This window comes from Stegostoma tigrinum, chromosome 36, assembly GCF_030684315.1.
Source record: "Stegostoma tigrinum isolate sSteTig4 chromosome 36, sSteTig4.hap1, whole genome shotgun sequence".
Lineage (NCBI taxonomy): Eukaryota > Metazoa > Chordata > Chondrichthyes > Orectolobiformes > Stegostomatidae > Stegostoma > Stegostoma tigrinum.
This window is the reverse complement of record NC_081389.1, coordinates 12896794-12917910: the sequence shown is the minus strand read 5'-3', so window position 1 is coordinate 12917910 and position 21117 is coordinate 12896794. Positions and strand designations below refer to the sequence as shown.

General features: G+C 40.0%; 1 long non-coding RNA gene across 1 annotated transcript in view; it reads left to right on the top strand.

Annotated features, from left to right (window-relative positions):
• Positions 1-1963: 1963 nt before the first annotated feature.
• LOC125446895 (uncharacterized) overlaps positions 1964-21117 on the top strand; it is a 43646-nt gene continuing 24492 nt past the window's right edge. The window contains exons 1-3 of the long non-coding RNA XR_007246481.2: positions 1964-2173; positions 11144-11336; positions 11431-11639. This is a non-coding gene — a long non-coding RNA (uncharacterized LOC125446895). The remainder of the gene's footprint in view (positions 2174-11143; positions 11337-11430; positions 11640-21117) is intronic.

Genomic DNA, 21117 nt, shown 5'->3' with positions numbered 1-21117 from the left:
GAACCCTGCAGCCCAATGGTATCAATGTTGAATTCACAAGCCTCAAAATCTCCCCTCCCCCTACCGCATTCCAAAACCAGCCCAGCTTGTCCCCACCTCCCTAACCTGTCCTTCCTCCTACTTACCCCTCCTCCCACCTCAAGCCCCACCCCCATCTCCTAGCTACTAACCTCATCCCACCTCCTTGACCTGTCCATCCTCCCTGGCCAGACCTGTCCCCTCTTAACTCCCCATCTATACTTTACTAGCTCCATCCCCACCTGTCTGTTTCCTCTCCACCTATCTTCTCCTCTATCCATCTTTTATCCACCTCCCCCTCTCTTCCTATTTATTTCGGAGCCCCCTTCCCCTCCCTCAATACTGAAGAAGGGTCTGGGCCTGAAACGTCAGCCTTCCTGCTCCTCTGATGCTGCTTGGCCTGCTGCGTACACCCAGCTCTACACCTTGTTACCTCAGATTCTCCGGTGTCTGCAGTTCCTACTATCTCTGAAACTCCAAATAGACTTGTGGCCGTTATATCCACAGAATCAAGATAGAAGAAAGTAGAAGTCAGCCTTCAACACACCTGTAAGACTGCAAGCAGATCAATATCCTGAGAGTTATTTTTAACCAGAAACTGAAATGGACTAGTGATATTAGAATTAGAATCAGGCTTATTGTCACGTGTGCTCAAGTTACAAAAGAACAGGAGTACAATGAAATGTTCACAATGTCACCAAGTTATGGCACCATCTTCAGTACAAAGTACCCAGGTACAAATCTTAGGTACAAAAAAAATAAATTAAAAAACTTATGCTCCATTGCAGTTGTATATAGTCTAAGTATGAGTTAAGAAAATAAGGAACAAAACTAAAAAGTTGGACATTACAGTCTGTCTATAAAGGCTTCCATATGGTCTGACTGGGCTCCATCAGTTCACATATCAATACAAAAGCTTGGAATTCAATGGAACCCTGGCTACCTCCATAAAATCAAGCATATCTGTTCCACACATTCAACTTGAATTTATTTCCCTTTTAACATGTCCTTTACTTTCACTGTTTGGGGCAAAATGACAAAATATTTGTCATGACCTAAATTATCTACCCTCGACAGCACTGATCATATCATCTCCCAGCCTTTCCATTTCCATCGAGTACGTACCTACATTCTGTAATAGCTCCTCTTAATTCAATCCCTTCAATCATAATGGCTTCTCTCCTCTATATCTGGTATTTCTCATATCTTTTTAATGCTGCAACGTACTAAATGCCATTATAGCAATGATTTATAAATTGGGATAATTATCTCTGTATTTCACTTGGATGTTGCCCTTTTCATGCATCTCAGCTTGTAATTTGATTTCCTCACTGCCACTCAGCATTGTTGCAACAGATTCAATTCATTGTCGACACAGACAGCCTGTTCTTTTTTCATTTCCTTGAAGAGCAACTGTTGAACATTTTAAGTGATTGTTCTTCCTTGGAGTATTTCCCCATTCTGAAACATTTTGTTTGAATTTCTGCGTGATTATTTTGATCAACCTCCTGTTTGCCCTTGTTCCAAATTAAGCCAAATTCTCTTGTAGCAAATCATGTAGGAGTTTGCCAACTTTGCAAATTTAGCCTGTCTATATATAACATAAATGTCCGGATTATTTGTTGAAATACTGACCAAAAGAGCATGCAAAATATAATCCCATGGGACCCCAAGAAATAAACTTCTTGCCAGCTGACAACAATGCCATTCACTGTCCTATGAATCAACCAATTATGTAGCTATTATAAAATACTACAACTGAACTATTCTTTGTTCAGTTACAGTACCAGCCTTTCAAGAGGATCTGTTTTGAAGACCTTATCAAAGATCACATTCACTCCCTAAGCCCCTCCTCGATCTCCTTTACTTCTCTTCAAAGGGAAACCAGTAAATTGGCTCAGAACTAGAAACAAAAAAGTGCTTGAAATAAACAGAAGTTCTTACATCATCTTTAGGGAACAAAGCTATGCAATGATTACGTCAAAGACCTATCTCCAGAACCCTGAACATCTCTGCCTTTATCTAACATCCCTTTAAATATTCTGTAGCCTCCATACTCATCACCTCAGCTGCATTGTTGTGCCATTCATCTTTATTCTTATCAGATGGTGAGTGCAATCCTGCATGGTCAGTATTTGTCATCTAGATCTTTAAGGTGAGTGGCTTTTTTAGTCATTTCAGATGGTAATAGAGTTGAACACATAGCTTTCGCTATGCATGCAGGTTAAACCAGATAAGGATGGCAGACGTCCTTCTTTGAAGGACATTTGTGAACCAGATGATTGAACGATCAATGGTATTTTCATTGCACTTTTGAAACAGTCTTTACATTCATTGTGGTTTAAGATTTCTTCCCCCAGTTGCAGTGGTGGGAGTTGAACATGTATCCTCTGATTATTTGAGATAACAAGGTGTAGAGCTGGATGAACACAGCAGGCCAAGCAACATCAGAGGAGTAGGAAGGCTGATGTTTCGGGCCTAGACCCTCCTCCGATTATTTTGTCTGTTTCTTGGGATTACAAGTCTCCTAACATTATCATTATGCCACTGCCTCTCCCTTAGGCTCTATAATGTTCTCTGTGCAACTTTCCAGCATAATTAGAGGGCAATACATTGTGACATAAGGAGGCCAGTTGGCCAATCGAGTTTACGTTAGACCTATGTACAGTAATGTAATTAGTTCCTGCTCTATCCTCAAAACCGTGCAAATACAACATCTCTGCTGCCAACTATTTTAAAGGCAATGGTTTCCAGGTCATTACCACTCATCGTGCAAAATTTCCTTCTTCACATTCTCCCTGCGCCCAAGATCTAAGTTCCTTGGTCCTTGCACCATTTGCTAATCGGAACAGGTTTGTCTCAAGTACCTTCACTGAACCTGTCCTAATTATACAAAGCTCAACTAAATCCTTCTGCAACCTCTGAAACCTCTTTTTCTCAAAGGTTAACCTCACCTTTTTCATCCTAGACTTGTAACTAAAATTCTTCACTGGCTATTCTGATAAATCTGTAATTGAATTAGCAACCCTAAGGGATTATGATGGGGGTCTTGGTCACCGTTCCCTCCAAGCTACATGGTTGGAAGTCCTTTATAAACTCACACACACGAATCAGTCTGCTAATATTTTTGCTAGCATTGCTTGTTTCACCTCCAATTTAGCTTTCAGTGACTCAGAAACCAGGACACACTGGTGCTTTTGGGCTTTAATACTTTACAACCTTTCAACATTTAAGCAATTGTGTGCAGTTTTGAGCCCCATATCTCAGGAAAGATGTACTGGCCCTAGAGCAGGTTCAGAAGAGAATGGTCCCAGGAATGGAAAGCTTAACAGATGAGGAATATTTGAGGACTCTGTGACTATACTCTTTGAAGTTTAGAAGGATGGCAGGGCGTCCAATTGAAACTTACAGAATACTGAATGGCCTTGACAGATTGCCTGTTGGGAAGTTGCTTCCATTGGTAGGAGAAACGAGGACCTGAGATCACAACCTTAGAGTAAAGGGAAGACATCTTCGAATGGAGATAAGGAGAATCTTCTTCAGCCAGAGAGTGGTGAATCTATGGAGTTCACTGCCACAGAAGGCTGTGGAGGCCAGGTCATTGAGTACATTTAAGACTGAGATAGATAGGTTCTTGATTATCAAGGGGATCAAGGGTTACAGGGAGAAAGTGGGAGAATGGAGTTGAGGAACTTATCAGCCATGATTGAATGGCAGGACAGATGTGATGGGCAGGATGGCCTAATTTCTGCTCCTATGTCTTATAGTCTTACGAGATACTCTGCTCCTCCATTCTTCTTATCAAATTCAACTGTTATGAAAGCTCATACTTATGCATGCTACATTCCATTTGCCATGTCTTGCTCACCCAATCAGCCTGTCTGTGCTCCCTTTGCATTTTCTCACAGCGTACATTTCTACCTAATTTTATGACATTTGCAAAGTTGAGTGCTTGAGGTAGCCCTGTAAGTCTAGGAAGGAAAGCATTCAGTTGTGAAAATGAAATCACTATGGCATTTCGAGATGGGTATTAAATAGAGCCTTATCAGTGTCTGCAATGTCTCAAGAACAAAGTGACAAAAGCATATAAGAAAGGGACTTGAAAAGAGAACGCTGATAAAAGTGTATAGTCGATGTGTTTCTTCACCTCTTGATTTAAATCTCAGCCACGGATGCATTAAATTTCTCCTCTTGCTGACGGCTATTGTAGACCACTTTAATGGACTTTTAGTCTCTCTAATTCCCAGTGGTTATGACACAGAGCAAAACTCCACCAAGATTTCATTAATCAGCCTTTAGCAGCAATTGGTTGAAAAAGCGAGAACTTGGAAGCATATTTGCAGAGAACTCTGCATCACTCTTAACCTGCTGTCTGTTATTTATTATGCAGTGTATTGTTCTGATTGTAGAAAATCGTGCCATTTACAGAACTCTTCAAGACATTAGCTTGATAGTTTAATTCTGTGCGCTTACCATATAAACTGTTTGAACACATTCTCGTATCAGATTGGAGTCAAATACCTTCTCTCTCTATTATCCCATGTTTAACTCTGAATGCAAATCAATACATCTTCTGCAGTGCAAAGCCCATCTGTTCACTCTTTCTAGGTTAGTGCTGGAAATTGAAAGTGGGATGAATTTTATCAGTGGTATTTTACACAAACATAGATAAAGACGAGAAATGAGCGATGTTTCTTATTCCCACTACAATAAGAAGACTTGTTGCTCCAATGGGGATAAAGCAGATTCTCCATCTTCTGTGGAAATAGCCAATGTACTCTTGCAGGAAGACAAGGACAGATAAATGGTCTCCTTCTGTGCTTGAGTTATTCAATGATTCTAGGTTGTCTTTTGGTGTTGATGGGAATTGAAAAGGTGGATTTTTGTACTGTGGCATATCTCTTTGCTTCATCAGCATGGGAGAGGCAGTGCCAAAGATTTAAGGCTGCACTGTTATTATTCTTGAAGTTCCTGTGCTTTGGAGCTTGTTATTTCATTGGCACACACTCACTTATAACAAAGATTCTTTAGAAAATTCTAATTATTGTCCAGGCTCCTGAAATAAACAAAAACAAAACCGTCCTTCAACACCTTACAATTAGCAAATTATTACCAGGTTTGCTGAAAATCATGATCAGTTAAACAAAGAGATTGTTCTCATTCATGGAATGTAAAACAATGATCAGATCATCATTAGCCAGTGACCCATTAGTGCAAACTTTTCAGTTTTATGTTATGCATTCATTAAATTTTGATAACGTCACCTTGAATTCCCATCTGTGTTGTTAAGCACAATGTAATAAAGCTGTCAAAAGTAAGCGAACTTCCTGCACATCCTGACCCATCACTATTTCACTGATAAGAACAACTCAATTGAGACTGTAGATTATTTCGGCAGCCTCATTACTGCAAGTCATTCTAGTGCCTGCAAAATGTTGTTTCTGCTTTTCTAGCAGAATCTAAACATGATAAGCCTCTCAAGCACTCTACCCTTTGCCTTTCAATTCAAATTGAGATGACTTTAATAGGAGATGAAGAGAAATTTCTGTAATTATAAGAAATCTTGCAGAGTGCCTACTTTGTTTTATTCTAATTAAGTTGTGGCAAACATTTTGTTGAGGATTGATTTATCATCAGATTGTCATCAGCTTTGATTTGATTCAGTTTGATTTATTATTGTCGCATGAACTGAGATACAATGAAAAGTATTGTTTTGTGTGCTAACCAAATAAATCATACTTTATGTAAGCACATCGAGATAATAGAACAGAATGCAGAATATAATGTAACAGCTGCAGAGAAGGTGCAGAGAAAGATTGACTCTAATTTGTGAGAGGTGCATTCAAAAGTCTGATAACTGCAGGGAAGATGCCATTCTTGAGTCTGTTGGTATGTGTTTTCAAACTTATGCATCTTCTGCCTGATGGAAGAGGATGGAAGGGAGTTTAACTGGGGTAAGAGAGATCTTTGATCATGTTGGCTGCTTTCCCAAGGCAGTGGGAAATGTAGAAGGAAAGCTTGTTTCCATGATGGACTGGGCTGCATTCACAACTCTGTTATTTCTTGCAGTCTTATGCACAGCAGGTGCCATACCAAGCTATGAAGCATCCAACTAGGATGCTTTCTACGGTGCATCTATAAAATATTGGTAAGAGGCATTGTGCACATGCTTTGTCAAGGAGACCAACATTTCACAAAAAAAGTCTACGAAGCAGTTATGAGAATTGCCCCGATTGAACCTCGGGTTGCTGTTTCAATACAATACAGTCAATTCTAGGCTACGATATCTATAGAAATTGGCTCCCTTTATCTTCTATTGGCAAATGAGTTGGTATTCTTTTCTTCATAAAAGAGATTGCTGAGAGGTTCTACAGATAGTTGCTAATGAGTATGTGTTTGAGCCTCTGGGATAAATTAAGGGGAATACATTTAGCTAAACAGTTCAACTAATAATGTCAAGGAAGAGCTTTTAGTTAATAATGTTGGAATCTAGAAATGTACATGCAGAGAGGCAGGGAGACACAGAGATTGGCTTTAATTAATTTGTCTATGAGAATGTGAAGTAATCTGTGATGTTACTGAGAATTCAGTAGTTATGTGTTCCTGTTTTGCTAAGAAGTTATTCTATGCACAGAGCATCCTGCTCTATAGCTTTACCATTGTGCACAATGTAACAACAAACAGCATTGAACAGTTACTAATAAGTCTGGTGGGAATTTGCATTGAGAGCTGGAGAACCTATACTAGAATTTGATCAAACAAAAATGATATGATTGAGGTTTTTTTTAAGATTATGAAGGTGTTCAGTAAGCTGGTTAGAGATGTTGTTTGTACCTTTGAAGCAAAGCAAAACCAGGGATAATAAGATAGCACTAAATAAGTAAGATAGATCGATAATAAATCCAGAAAGGATTTCAGGAGCAACATTTTTTGCCAGAGAGCGGTGATGTGCAGAATTTATTACCACACACTGAGATTTATTGACATCTTTATGGGAAAGTTATTTCAACACCAGAGTGAGGATGGAATCCAAGGGTATGCTGATTGGGTTAGAGGAGTAAACTGAAAAGAGGTTCAGAGGTGCAATGTTGGTCAAGCCAATTGGGCTAAATGTTAAAACTCATGTGCATTCTGTTGTGTTGACACGAAACAAAAGATTCTGATCAGTATTTCAAGCATTCTTTATGACATTGACGGGGAAATAATCCCACCTGGAACAGCAGGAGACCTCTCCAATAATGCCAAAGCATTATATCCAATTCTAATCATGATCTATTCATAGTTGATTAGATTAATGCACCCAGGCTTTGGGCTCTCAACTTTTTGCTCGCTTTGAACCTTGATACCAACCTGCAAGTGGGATCAGGTTAGCCTTGCTGTATTTCTCATCATATGCAGCTATCTGGCCTGTGATCACCAAAACATGCATGATCGAAGATTTCCTTGCCCACATCAGCATGTCCTTACTCAGTGTGTGTACGAATTTTGAATCTAGTTCTAAGAATCAGTCTAACCTTATAATTGCTGAAGTCCCACTTCACTATGGTCACTCAGGATATTATCCAGCCTGGCATTTTCTGAGAGTGCGGGAGACGTTTGAGGCAATATATTAAAACAGGGCCCTGCAGATGAAAATGATTATTGATCGTCCCGGCTGTGTTTAGACTGAGAGGCAGAAAAACGCACACATACAATGACGTTAATCAAACGTAGGGAGGAAAAGAGAATTGGGGTGAAGTTGAAATCAATTGAAATCAGCTCACAGATAAAACCTGAATGTTTCCCACGAGGTGAGTCGCAATCTGAACCTTTGCCTTGTTTGTCCTTCTTTGAGGCAGCTTCAATGTGGCAAGAAATCTCATTAAGAATGGTTCATCGCCACATTGTGAAGCTGCTGATTCACCCAGTAATTGTGTGGATCCTGGCCAAATACTACAATATTACACTAATGTCTCAATTAATTTCACAACGTATGAGTGTCCAATTTAGGCCACATTTGAGCCATTCATGCTGAACCGGATTTTTTTAAAAATCCATAATCTGATGCTAGTCCAAATACAAATGTTTCATTAGATTTTATGTTATAATTTTTGGTTTTGCTCATGCTAGATATCTGTAATGAAAATTCTTGTCCTTTATTTTAATTGCTTGTGAGACCTCTTTTGTTACGTTCTTCATGACAGGAAATCTGTCAACCTTACCCTGATACATAAGATGGAGGTTCAGTTTTAACCTCTCTATGAAATGGCTTAGAAAGGGTTCGCTTGTCATGCTCAGCACATGCTGAGACACAAAACAGTGTCACTTGCCATCTGTTGCTGGGTTAATACCAGCAGTGGAGGGACGAAACGCTAATAAGTGGAACCCAGAGTTAATTTGCCTGAACACAGCATCGTAAGTACAGGAGTAGGCTATACATTCCATCAAGCCTACTTTGTGATTCGACTGAATCATGTCGAGAGTCAGCCTCAGTTCCGATGATGTTTGTAGAATCATAGGATCCCTACTGCTTCAGAAGATGCAACGATGACCTCAGGGCGTAATTGGGCTAACTGTGAAAACTCATGCATTCTGTTGTGGAGTGTTTTCAGTCGACACAAAACATGTCAATATTTCAAGCAACCTTTATGATACAGATGAGGAAATAACCTCAACTGGAGCAGCAGGACACCTCTCCAACAGTACCAAAGCATTCAAGCCCATTATATCCCATATATATGTGAAGCAGGCCATTCAGTCCATTGAGTCCACACCAGTCCCCTGAAGAGCATCCTACCCAGACACCCCTTGTACCCCTCCATTCTATCCCTGTAAATCTTCATTTCTCATGGCTAATCCACTTCACCCACGCATCTCTGGACCCTACAGAGTAATTTAGCATGGCCAATCCACCCAACCTGCAAATCTTTGGACAGTTTGATGTTATTAGTGCCCAGAAACCCAATGGTTTCTGAATTCAACGCACATTGACATTCCACAGTGGTCTGGAGTCAAGAGTGTCAAAGATTCACCACCTGCTGAATGGTGGGTTGGTTGCCTGGCAAACCCCTCATCAATGAAACACATGACTATTGGAAGGGGCGGGATAGGGTAGATGTCGAGAAGTCGCTTCCACTGACCGGGGAATCTAAAATTTGAGGATACTGTCTCAGGATTAGGAGTTGATCATTAATGACTGAGATGAAGAGAAATTAGTTCACGCAAATGCTTGACACTTTGTCACTTCTACGTCCAAGAACACTTTATTCAATTCTATGTTAAAGAGAAGTTAATTCATTCAAATGCTTGTGAACCTATGGAAACGCCTTCGCGAAAAGGGTGTGGAAACTATACCATTGAATTTACTGAATGCTGTTGACTGTGAAATATTTTACACAGACACCTTGTCCACTTTATTACTCAAAAAACACATTTATCCAGGTGCTGTTACTGTACAAGACAAACGTAATTCAAATTTAGTTTTATTAAAACACTCGCAAGTTGAAGAAACAACTCTGAAACAACAATTTAAGTTACCTTTTCCCCAAATTAGGCTGATTGCCTGAAAATCATACGTACTCCCTGTTTTAGCAAACTTGGCTGTGCTGCTTGGATTCAGTTCACTAAGCTCTATCAATAAATGAACTGAGTGACTTCATAATACAAAGGTGGGGGGTGGTCTCACATGGAGGTTTCGCTGGCTGAGTCTTCACTGAGGGAGTGGCCTAAATTACTCCATAGAACACAGTCCCTACGGTGTGGAAACAGGCCATTCGACCCAACAAGTCCACACCGACTCTCCAAAGAGCACATCATGCTATCCCTGAAACCCTGCTTTTTCCCATTGCTAATCCAAATATATATATAGAGAGAGGGCTCCTATAAAGACAGAATTCTGTGGACGCAGGAAACCTGAACAAACATAGAGAAAGCTGGAGAAGCTCAGCAGATCTGGCAGCATGTGTGGAGAGAGAGAAAAACGGAGCTAACATTGTTTTTCTGAGGAAGGGTCGCCGGACCCGAAACGTTAACTCTGAGTTTCTCTTCATGGATGCTGCCAGACCTTCTGAGCTTTTCCAGAAATTTCTGTTTTTGTTTCTGACTCACAGCATCTGCAGTTCTTTTAGTTTTTATATAACGGTTTGTTCCCCACTTCTGAAGAAGAGTCATATCAGACTCAAAGCATCAATGACACTGAAAGCTTTATAGAGGCACATGCCCCCAATATGCCTTTTGACTCTCCATTGCTGTTCTACGTCGAATTTTGATTACCCATGCTTTTAAACAACTAAACACTATTGTTATGGCTTACTTGAGAACGACACAAGCCCTGTTCTTTCTAGACTGATCACAAAAGTTACTGATTTTATAAAGTATGCAGAATTCCCAGTTAACTTGAAATTTAGGCCCAGGTGAGCAGAAAGCACAGATCAGGTTTCTGTACTTCTCAGGAATTACTATTTATTCCAAGTAACAGACTGTAGCTGCAGATAAAAAATTATAAACCCTTGGCAATCACTGTAACAGATACAATTCTAACCTTCGATAAACTCCCACTTACACAAATATATAAAAGCAAATAGTGTCTCACACATACCATGTCTCTCTCCCTCTCTCTCTCTCTCTCACACACACACACACACACACACACACACATACACACACACTCCAGTCTTGCACACACACACACTTTACTCCTCACACATACCCCTCCACAAACAAACTCTCTCTCTCTCTCACACACACACACACACACACACACACACACACACACACACACACACACACACACACAAAACAAGAACGCATGGGTATTATGGGCGGGGGGAAGACTGGGTTAGGGCTAAGCTTAGGATTAGTTAGTTGCAAAATCAGTTGAATGATTGCTGTTCACAGGGTGTCTGAGACGATTTTTGTGCTGATCAGAATGTTGAATCTTATTTTTACTTTCTCTGGATGATTTCACTGAAGGAGATGCAGGGTGACTACTCACTTACTCCCTGACTTATTAATTCAAAGTCGTAACTAACAGCAGCAGCTGAAGGGAAAATGAATTTGTTTTCTTGATGCTTAAAATTAATTTGCTGCAGAGTTCAGAGACAATTCCCAAACTGTTGAAGATTTTTCTCTCAAATCTTCTTCACAGGCCAAGCTGTCCAGCTACCTGCGAACCAATCATGTTGTTTTTGGCAAGCAGAATGTCTTTGCCATCAATAATTGGTCAACAAGCTACAAACCAATCGGCAATGCATTGCCAGCTGAATCGCCATTAGTGTATAATGCTTGACTCCAGCTCGTCTGCAAACTCCACTTTAGTTACTGTCTGGACCAGTACCTGTGTAAGTGATAATAAGTGTCATATTCCTTACTTTCAGAATACACAGTAATCCGTCAGCGAACATTGATTTTCAACCAGCTCTTTTCTCATTTCAGCTCACAATCAAAAATACAGAAAAAAATGAAACAACACAACATATCGTCTTAGAACCAGTAAAACTCTCTCCCCTTGTCTTTGTCCCAGACTATGGCTATGGTTATGGATGTTAGAGATCAGTCAACACAGCTGCAAGACGACTCTGAAAGACTTCCCAGGGAAATACCAAGGCCCAGCCAGCTTCAGATGACCTTCCTGCCATCATAAGGTCAGACGTGCGAATGTTACTAATGATTGTGGGATGTTCAGCACCATTTGTGACTCCTCGGATATTGCAGCAACCTGTGTTCATATCAACTTAGATTTGGACAGCGTCCAGACTTCCGCTGACAAAGTGATAAATAATATTCATGCTGCATCAGTGCCAGGCATTGATTATTTCAATCATGAGGGAATTGAAGTACTTGATGTTCAGTGGCATCACCATCACTGATTCACCCACTTGTAATGCTCTGAGGGTTGATCAGAAACCCATCCGACAAGCCATATAAATACTGTAGCTACAAGCCCAGATCAGGAGCTAGGAATCCTGTAACAAGTAACTCACCTCCTGTTTCCACAAAGCCTGTCCACCATCTACATGATATAAGGGGTGGCACTGTGGCTCAGTGGTGCCAGGGACAAGGCAACTGTCTGCTGGAGTTTGCACTTTCTCCCCATGTCTGTGTGGGTTTCCGCTGGGTGCTCCAGTTTCATCCCAAAGTCTAAAGATGTGTAGCTCAGGGGGATTGGCTGTGCTAAATTGCTCATAGTGTCCAGGGATGTACAGGCTGGGTGGATTACCCATTGGAAATGCAGGGTTACAGGGGTATAAAGTAGGGCATTGGGTAAGGGTGGATGCTCTTCACAGGGCTGGTGTTGACACAATGGGCCAAATAGCCTGCTTCGATACTGTAGGGAATCTATGATTCAAAAAGTTAGGATCGGGATGAAATACTCATCTCTTGCATCAATGAGTGTATCTCCAACAATTGTCAAGGCGTTTCACACCATTCAGGATAAAGCACTTATTTGGTACCCCATCCACCAATTTTAAAATTAATTTCTTCACCACTGATGCACATGGGCAGCAGTTGTGCACCATCTATAAGATGCCCTGCAGTAACTTGCTAAGGTTCCTTGAACAGAAAGACGAGGGCAACAGATGCATGGCAACACCACTGCCTCTGAGGACCCTTCATACAAGATACAACATCCTTACTTGAAAGTATATTGCCTTTCCTTCACTACTGCTGGAGCTCCCTCCCTTGCAGCACTGCCTGTATCCCTGTACCTGAGGGATTGCAGTGCTGTGAGAAGGCAGCTCATTAACCCCTTCCTGAAGAGAAATTAGAAATGGGCAAGAAATATTGGCACGGGCAGTGATGCCAAAGTCAGTTGAATGAATGAAAAGGAAGGCTAATCCAGATTGTTTGCAACCAGATTTATTTATTAAATATTTATTCATGAAAAACATCTGCAAAATTTCTCTCTGAAAATTGTGAGGGTCATGTATAGGGTGAATAGTTAAGGTCTTTACCCCAAGGTGGGGGAGTCCGCAACTAGACGGGTGTAGGTTTAAGGTGGGAGAAGAAAAGTTTAAAAGGGAGCTAAGGGGCAACTTTTTCACACAGAGGGTGGTGCATGTATGGAACGAGCTGCCAGAGGAAGTGGTGGAGGCTGGTACAATTACAACATGCAAAAGGCATCTGGATGGGTATATAAATAGGAAGGTTTGGGAGGGATATGGGCCAAATGGGACTAGATTAATTTAGAACATCTGATAGGCATGGACAAGTTAGACTGAAGGGTCTATTTCTGTGCTGTACAGCTCTATGTGTCTATGGCCCCCACAGTAAACCCCCACAGACAATTAAATCCAGTCAAAGAGCTCAGAGCTATCTTCTTTTGTTTGCTTTATCCAACTCTTCACCAGACTGAAGCTTTATTCCACCCAGAGACTGTGAAGAATTTCAGAAGATTGAGCTTTTTGTTAGCTATGCAAATCACAATTTCACCTACAATTTTGCAGGTGAGGGAGGTTGGTGTGAGAAGGTGTGTGATTGAGCCATCAAATGGAATGGAGGACTTGGTGGAGTCTATTGTCAATTTCATAGGTTTGAAACCTACAGAAATAAAATTAAAGCAACTAACACTGCTTCGGACAACATTGTTAGTTGTGCAACTGACAGTTTTGCCAGTAACTGAGCAAAATAAATATTGCTTCGGTTTGGAGTTGGATCAGTGTGTATGAAATTTTGTTGGCCACCCTATTTGTTGATGTTTGGTTCCTAACCAACTACCAATAGTCAAGTAGCACCTGTTGTTCATGTCACTGTTTTAACTGTTGCGGTTTTAGATTGTCATCTTGTCATAATCTAGTGCTTCTCCAACTTAAAACTAAAAATTGCTGATGTTATACTTTCGAAGAATATGAGTGTTCGTTAGGACATAGAATGTTGTAGTGAAGTTTTGGGCTTGCTAAAGAAGTTGCCCATATCACACTGCAACCGTCAATAGAGCCTCCTTTGAGTCATTATTCTTTGGCACATTGATTGCAACAATAAATAAGACCTGCATATAATAAATAAAAATAAATATGAAATAAAACCAAAGCCTTGTCTACTCTCTCACACAGATGTAACAGATCCCATGATACTATTTAAAGTAAAGCAGGCAAGTCCTTCCTGATCAATAGTTACCATTCAAACAGTTATATTTTAAAATACCTAGATAATCAGATCATTATCACTTTGCTGTCTTCAATATCTTTCCTGGAAATTGGTTGCTCTATTTCTTACGTTATAACAATTATTCCATCAGCTATCACGCTCTTGGATGGCATTGGTGATCATGGATGTCCATTGGTTTTGTTTAGCAGAGTATTACAGTGATTTGCCAGTGCCCTCTGCATTGCAGCCAACCAGGGAAGTCCCCTACTCTTACCACCAGGTGTATTGGAAACATCCTACAAGTAAACCATTTTGGTATACTGTGAATATACCTTTTGTGGCTATCAGTCCTAAAGTGAAAATTGTACCCGGAACTGAGGCAGGGATGCTGACCAATGCACAACTAAACCTCTGCACAAGAATAATTCGTGACTTTTGATTATTTTGCGGCATCCTAGGACCATGAAAGGCCCAATATAACTGCAAACTTTCCTTACTAAATTGAGTAACACCAAAGATGATACCAAAGGAAATCTTTGTCAAATAACTGCTTGCTTCAAATTTCCAAGCCCTCAAAGTTGAGCATTTTTATACACACTCAAGAGTTGTACAATTTTTAATCAAATGATAAAAGCTGATTTTACTTTTTCTGACATCACAGAGGATTATGGAGAATTATAATGAAGAGTATTTTTTTTTGAGATTAGCAATTAACTTTCTGCCTCCTCATCATTCTCACCATGTCTTCATATATTTCAGGGTTGAAATGTTAATATTTTCATAAATGTACTTGGTTTTTCACAGTTGCTTCAGATTATCCACTAAATTATACTTTCAGTCAAACTTCAGCCTGTGATGCAAACATATCCGTTACAATAATGAAAATTGACTGTGGTTACAACAGATTAATTCTCGTATGTTTGGATGAGAGATGAATGTATTTCATGCTCTATGTCAGGATGTTTCATTAGGTTTAAATATTTTGTTTTCATACTGCTATTTGGAAACCAGTGAATCCATCATTGCCTGTCAAAACTAGTTGTATTTTTAAAATTAAAAATGGTAATAACATCCATTTATGTTTTTCATCAAAAAACAAATTTCTGCTCAAAGCAGTAGAATCTGAATTTGCAATAATAGCCACCTTGCTAACTTTTTCACTCTTGTGGGCACAGTGAACATACAAGCAAAAATGCAGACCTGGAAACCTAATTGATCAAACCTCCTATTCAAATGGTGGAAAAAAAATCTTGTAATGATACAGTGTCTTTCATTGTTATAGAGTCATACAGCACAGAAACAGACCCTTTGGTCCAACCAGTCCATGCTGAACACAGTCCCAAGCTAAACTAATCCCTGCTCCTGGTCCATTTCCCACCAAACCTTTCCTATTCATGTACTTACCTAAATATCTTTTAAACATTGTAACTGTGCCCACATCCACCACTTCATCAGGAAGTTCGTTCCACACACGAACCCCCTTTTGTGTAAAAAAATTGCCCCTCATATATTTTTGAATCTTTCTCACCTTACTCTAAAGATGTGCCCCTCTAGTATCAAAATCTCCATCCTAGGGAAAAGAAATCCACCATTAAGTCGATCTATACCCCTTATTATCTTATAAACTTCTATAAGGTCGCCTCTCAACCTCCTATGCCCAGTAGAAAGTGCTTTACACTGACTGATTCTGAAATGTTGCCACTGAATCATTCTAATCATTGCACTAACGTCGGGACAGTTAGAGTCAGTTTGCACACAGCAATAAATGACCAGGTAATCTGTTTCTTTGTGATGTTGCTTGAAGAATAAATGTCACTTAGGACACTACAGATAAAAACACAAAAAAAAGCAACATAAAGGGACTTGAACTTAATAATCATTCAAATAACAGCACCCCCACCCCAAAAAAAAATAGGTCAGCATGCTCTCAGTGTTGCACCAGAACATATACTTTAACTGTTATGCTCAAGTCCTAGAGGGAGGATTCGAACCACAGCCCTATCATTGTGAGAGTGTTATCAACTGAGTTATGTTGTGGCTGACACAGTTATTGAAGCAATTTATGTCGCAAATGTCCAACACAAAATCTAGTGCTCACTTACACACAGCACAACAGGCTCCCCTGCCACATCAGTATTCTTTAAAAGTATTTCTTCCATTGGAAACCATTGCATCTTCTGGAAAAGGCAAAATTGACAGGCCAGATTCTGGAGTGAAATTCTCAGAAATACAACTCTGCATCACAATGAAACTTTAGGGAGCCACAGTGTATGTGAGAAACTTTATCTATCTTCTGTCCACTGTGGAATCAGCAATGACTGGGATCTGATTGAGCTACCTTTTGATTGGTTGCTTTGAAAACACACAGAGCGCAACTTGGCAAGATGTCAAGTATTAACACTTCCAGCTCATTGCTTAACCACATACCTGCTGGTTTTCTCTAATCTATCAAAATTATCTGTTTACAAGGACACATGTATTTTCTCAATGAAAAGCTTACACAACCAATAATATCTTCTCGTAATCATCCTGCATGACTGTGCACACCTTCCCTGAACAGGATTTGGACTGACAGAGGTTTGCTTTTGACTCCTGTAATAAAATTCCATCAGTTTTTCACTGCAGTCCTCTTTATAAAGATTAACATTCCTTTAGCCTCCTTAGATTATTCTTTTTCAGCTGACAACCGTTTTCATGATCTATTTTCATGTCTTTGGCTCTTCACTGCCTCCAGCCTTTCACCATTTAAATGATGCTTGAATGTATCCTTTGTTTGGTCCAAAATGGATGATAGTTACCTGTGTTGAAAATCATTTGCCACAGTTAATTTGTAATGTCATGTAGTGATACTATGGATATAAGAAGTGTATTTTGTCCTGTTTGTTTTTTGGAGAGGGGTTTTAAGACAGAGGTACTTGAATCAAATAAATGAAATGGTTTGTGAGGGCCTTTTTTTAAAATTTGGATTAATAGAAGCAGTCTGAATGGGTGGGGCAAACTCTCACAGAACCAGGATTTTTAGTCTTTGAGTACCATTTGAAGCTGGATTTGGAATCTAGTTTTTCTCTCTCTGTTACAGCTAAAAGCTGGAGTTTCTCTTCTTGCTGCTAGAATTACACGTGAGACAATCTGTTTTACTGACTTTGCCTTTGACAAGGATGTGTTTATGAGATATTATCATATTGGAACAGTTACTGTTTAGTGTTTGAATAATCCTTTATTCTATTTTCCAATTGAGTTAATTATTCCAATTCCTTCTTTCTTTTGTTTGATTTTAACTATCACGTATGAATAAAGTGTGTTTTGCTTCAAATCCAGTAGTTTGACCAATCGAATAGCACCTGGAACACGACATCTGGCATTTGCCTTTAAAATAAGAAAAAGTTAGGGTCTAGGTTATCTTCTTCATATGTTTTGAGGTGGTTTGGCTTGGTGATAATAGAGTAATAAGAACTGGGTGGACCTCATTGACTACGAGCTCGTTGCTTGGGGTTGTTAACCTGGACCAATCAGGATGCTTTGGCTGACCAATATGACCAGGGTTTAGAATCTCCTCAAGAGGACTGACTCCCAAGCTGGCTGGTCACAGCCATTGGTAGGGTGAAAAAAAATACCAACAGGGCATTTAGAATCTCCTCAATTCAGGGGACTGACTCTGAGCTCACTGGCCACAGCTAGTGTACTGTGCAAGAAAATAAATGTTTAATCAGGGGATTAGAATCTCCTCAGTTGAAGACTGACTCCAAGCTAGCAGTGTACTTTGCCCTAGTAAATGAAGGGTGACCTAGTGATGGGGCACCAGCCTCTGTGCAGTTATTTCACTATCTTGATAATAAAAGCTTATTTAATTTTTTTTTTACACATTTGTAGGATGAGAGCATTGCTGACTAAGCAGCATTCATTACCCATCCATAATTGCCCAGTTCAGAGTGAACCACATTGCTGTGTGTCTGGAATTACATGTAGGGCCATATCATGGTAAAGATGTCAGTTTTCTTCCCTAAAGGACATTAGTGAACCAGATGGGTTTTTCTGCCAATTGATTCATGGTCATCATTAGATTGTTAATTCTAGATTTTTATAAATTGAATTTAAATTCCACCATCTGCTGTGGTGAGATTTGAATCCATGTCTCCAGACGTTATCTGTGTCTCTGGATTAACAGTCCAGTGATAATACCACCAGGCCATTGCCTCCCCTAATTAGATGCCTTTAATTAAGTGAAGACTATAACAATAAATGTGTCACTTAAGTACATAGTCCTTTACAACAACAGAATGAATTCTTAGTCCCATATCAAAATGTTTCCAACCACTGGTAGTTGTTAAGTCAATCTGTGAACAGGCAAGTATTCTCCTGTGATAATGGATGGTTCGACAACACTGATCCATTAATTGAAACCTTCAGGCTTATATCAACAGACAGAGTGAAATAGCAAATTATATTATTTTTAATCCACTACGTATTTGTTTTCAGAGGCTGGAAGGGCAGAGGTTTTAAAAACTCTAATATCTTCCTATTACAGTGCTTTCAACAGGTCTGCTTGATAGTTTTGGCAGATCCTCTTGTCAGCTTGCTTTGACTGCTCATCTTGCTACTTTTGAGAGGTCCATTTGGCTGATACTTTCAACGTAATCCCCTGGCATTTTTGACAGGGTTTCTCTGATAGTAGCATCTGATGGTTGGTTTTGACAGGTCCATTCACTGTTCCAAAGAGCTTTACAGTAGTGCCATTTTGTGCACATTTATAATGACTTTTAACAATCCAACAGTGTCTGACCTACCTCAATAGACACTAAAGCTCGTGTATCCTTGACGAAAGGTGTCCTGGAACCAGTTCCAGAGGGGCATCATGCCACTTTAAAGGGACACTCCAGCTGTCTGAACAAATCCACAAAGCTCAGGCCAGCTCTTACTGGTCTAATTCTTCACTTCAGATATCATATTCCAAGGATCACAAAATCTAAATGCTGTCCCTGTGAAATGCATTTGCATGAAATAGACATGACCCCTGTGAAAATGGGAGTCATTGTGTTCGAGACAGGATTTACAATTATCCAACATTTACACCACCTCGATGTAAAAGTAGGCTTTAGAAAATGAGGAAAGTCATTTCAGCCGAAGGTATTCGGTGCAGGAATGGGAAAACTGTTCTGGAGAGGAAAACTACTTCCTTCTTCATTGTTGATAGAGATGTCCCATTGCGTTTTCTCTATTGGCTAGCTCAGTTGGCCAGATAGGCAGCTTAGGGATGCAGAATGATGTCACCAGGGCAGGTTTCAATTCTTTCACTAGCCAAGGTTACCATGAAGGCCCTGTCTTCACAGCTTCGTCTGAGGTATGGTGACCATCAGGCTAAACCCTAGGTTTCTCTTCAATGAGGCAACATCCCTCTGGCACTATGGTACCTATAAAATTAATCTCTTGAAAGAGTTCACAACTGCTTTCATTGAGTCATTGAGGTCTACAGCATGGAAACAGGCCCTTCGGCCCAACTTGTCCATGCCGCCCAGTATTCACAGTTAAACTAGTCCCATTTGCTTGCGTTTGGCCCATATCCCTCCCTATACCGTCCTATCCATGTACCTCTTTGAATGTTTATTAAATGACAAAATTGTACTTACCTCCACTATCTCTGGCAGCCTGTTCCAAACACTCACTACCCACGGTGTGAAAAAAACTGCCACTCCAGATGCCTTTGTATCTCTCTCCTCTCAGCCTGAACCCAAGCCCTCTAAGTTTTCAGTACTCCTACCCTGGGGAAAAGCAGAGTCAACACTGTCTAACAAAGTAAGTTGCTGTGATGTGGAACACAATCTGAGTAGCATTCAAGTGAGAATGGAATAAGTGCTTAAAGGGGAAAATAATTGTAGGCTATGCAGAGAGAGCATGGGAGTGCAGTTAATTGGATAGCTCTACCAAAGAGCTTGAACAAACTTAATAGGCATAATGGCCTGCCTTCAAAATTTGAAGAATTGGACAAATCGACTATGGCCTGCGCATTAAAATTCTGAATGGTTTACTTTGAAAAATGATATTGTTGGCTTGATCCCTTTAACTGAAGGAGATGCTCAGACACAAGCAATCGATTGTCGTGAAGACAGTACTTGCCCCATTATCGATGGGCTTTTATCCTCTGTAAAGAGTGAATAAAGAAGTATTTTCAGTTACCCAGCGTAAAGAACATGCTACATGAATTTACAATGGAATGCCTGACTTATTTAGCTTTACTTTTCAATCAAGTGAAAAGATGAGCCAAGTGGTGCCAACCATTGGATCACCTCCACCTGTAATGTGAAAATAATGGAACAAGTTTTACCACTGGTCAATGAGGTTCAAACCCATAAAGAACCACCAAATACTATCTTAGCAAATTGTTACTTCTATAGATGGGGAGAGTCCATTTTCAGGCAGTTGCAGGTACTGAAAACACAGGAGTTACTTCACAGCACGGATTCCAATATCTTCAGAATAGGTTTTTACTTACTTATCGACTTAAATTGAAATTTGAAACGATGAGTAAACTGCAGATTAATTGGTCAAGCAAAGATGGACTTCATTGCCTCTTATTTCAATGCCAGTCCACTAACATTTTGACACAGGTCCCATTTATTTGAAGAATTCAAATCAGTTCAAACCATATCTGACAGCCTGTCATGCTTGCAAATTTGGTGGATTTTGGTGCAGCTTGATATGAGACTTGCAAACATAAGCTTGGAGTGGCAAAGGACCGTAGCTTTTTTAAGCTGGAAAACCATCGTAAGACTCTTCAAAGAAATGCTATCAGACAAATTTTAACAAATTAGGTCAATGCTTCCAAAACATTTTCTCACTATGGGCCCATTTCAAGGTTTGAACATTGCTGTTGACTCCACAGTGGCCAGGGACATGTTGCTTCAGGGAAAGGGTAGCTCCGAGGCTGCAAATGGGGGAAGGGGAGGCAATGTGTCCAGTCTTCATACTTTTTGTAGCTATTTAACTTTGTTTTTGCAATGAGCTGCCAGAAGAAGTGATGGAGGCTGTTACAAATACAAT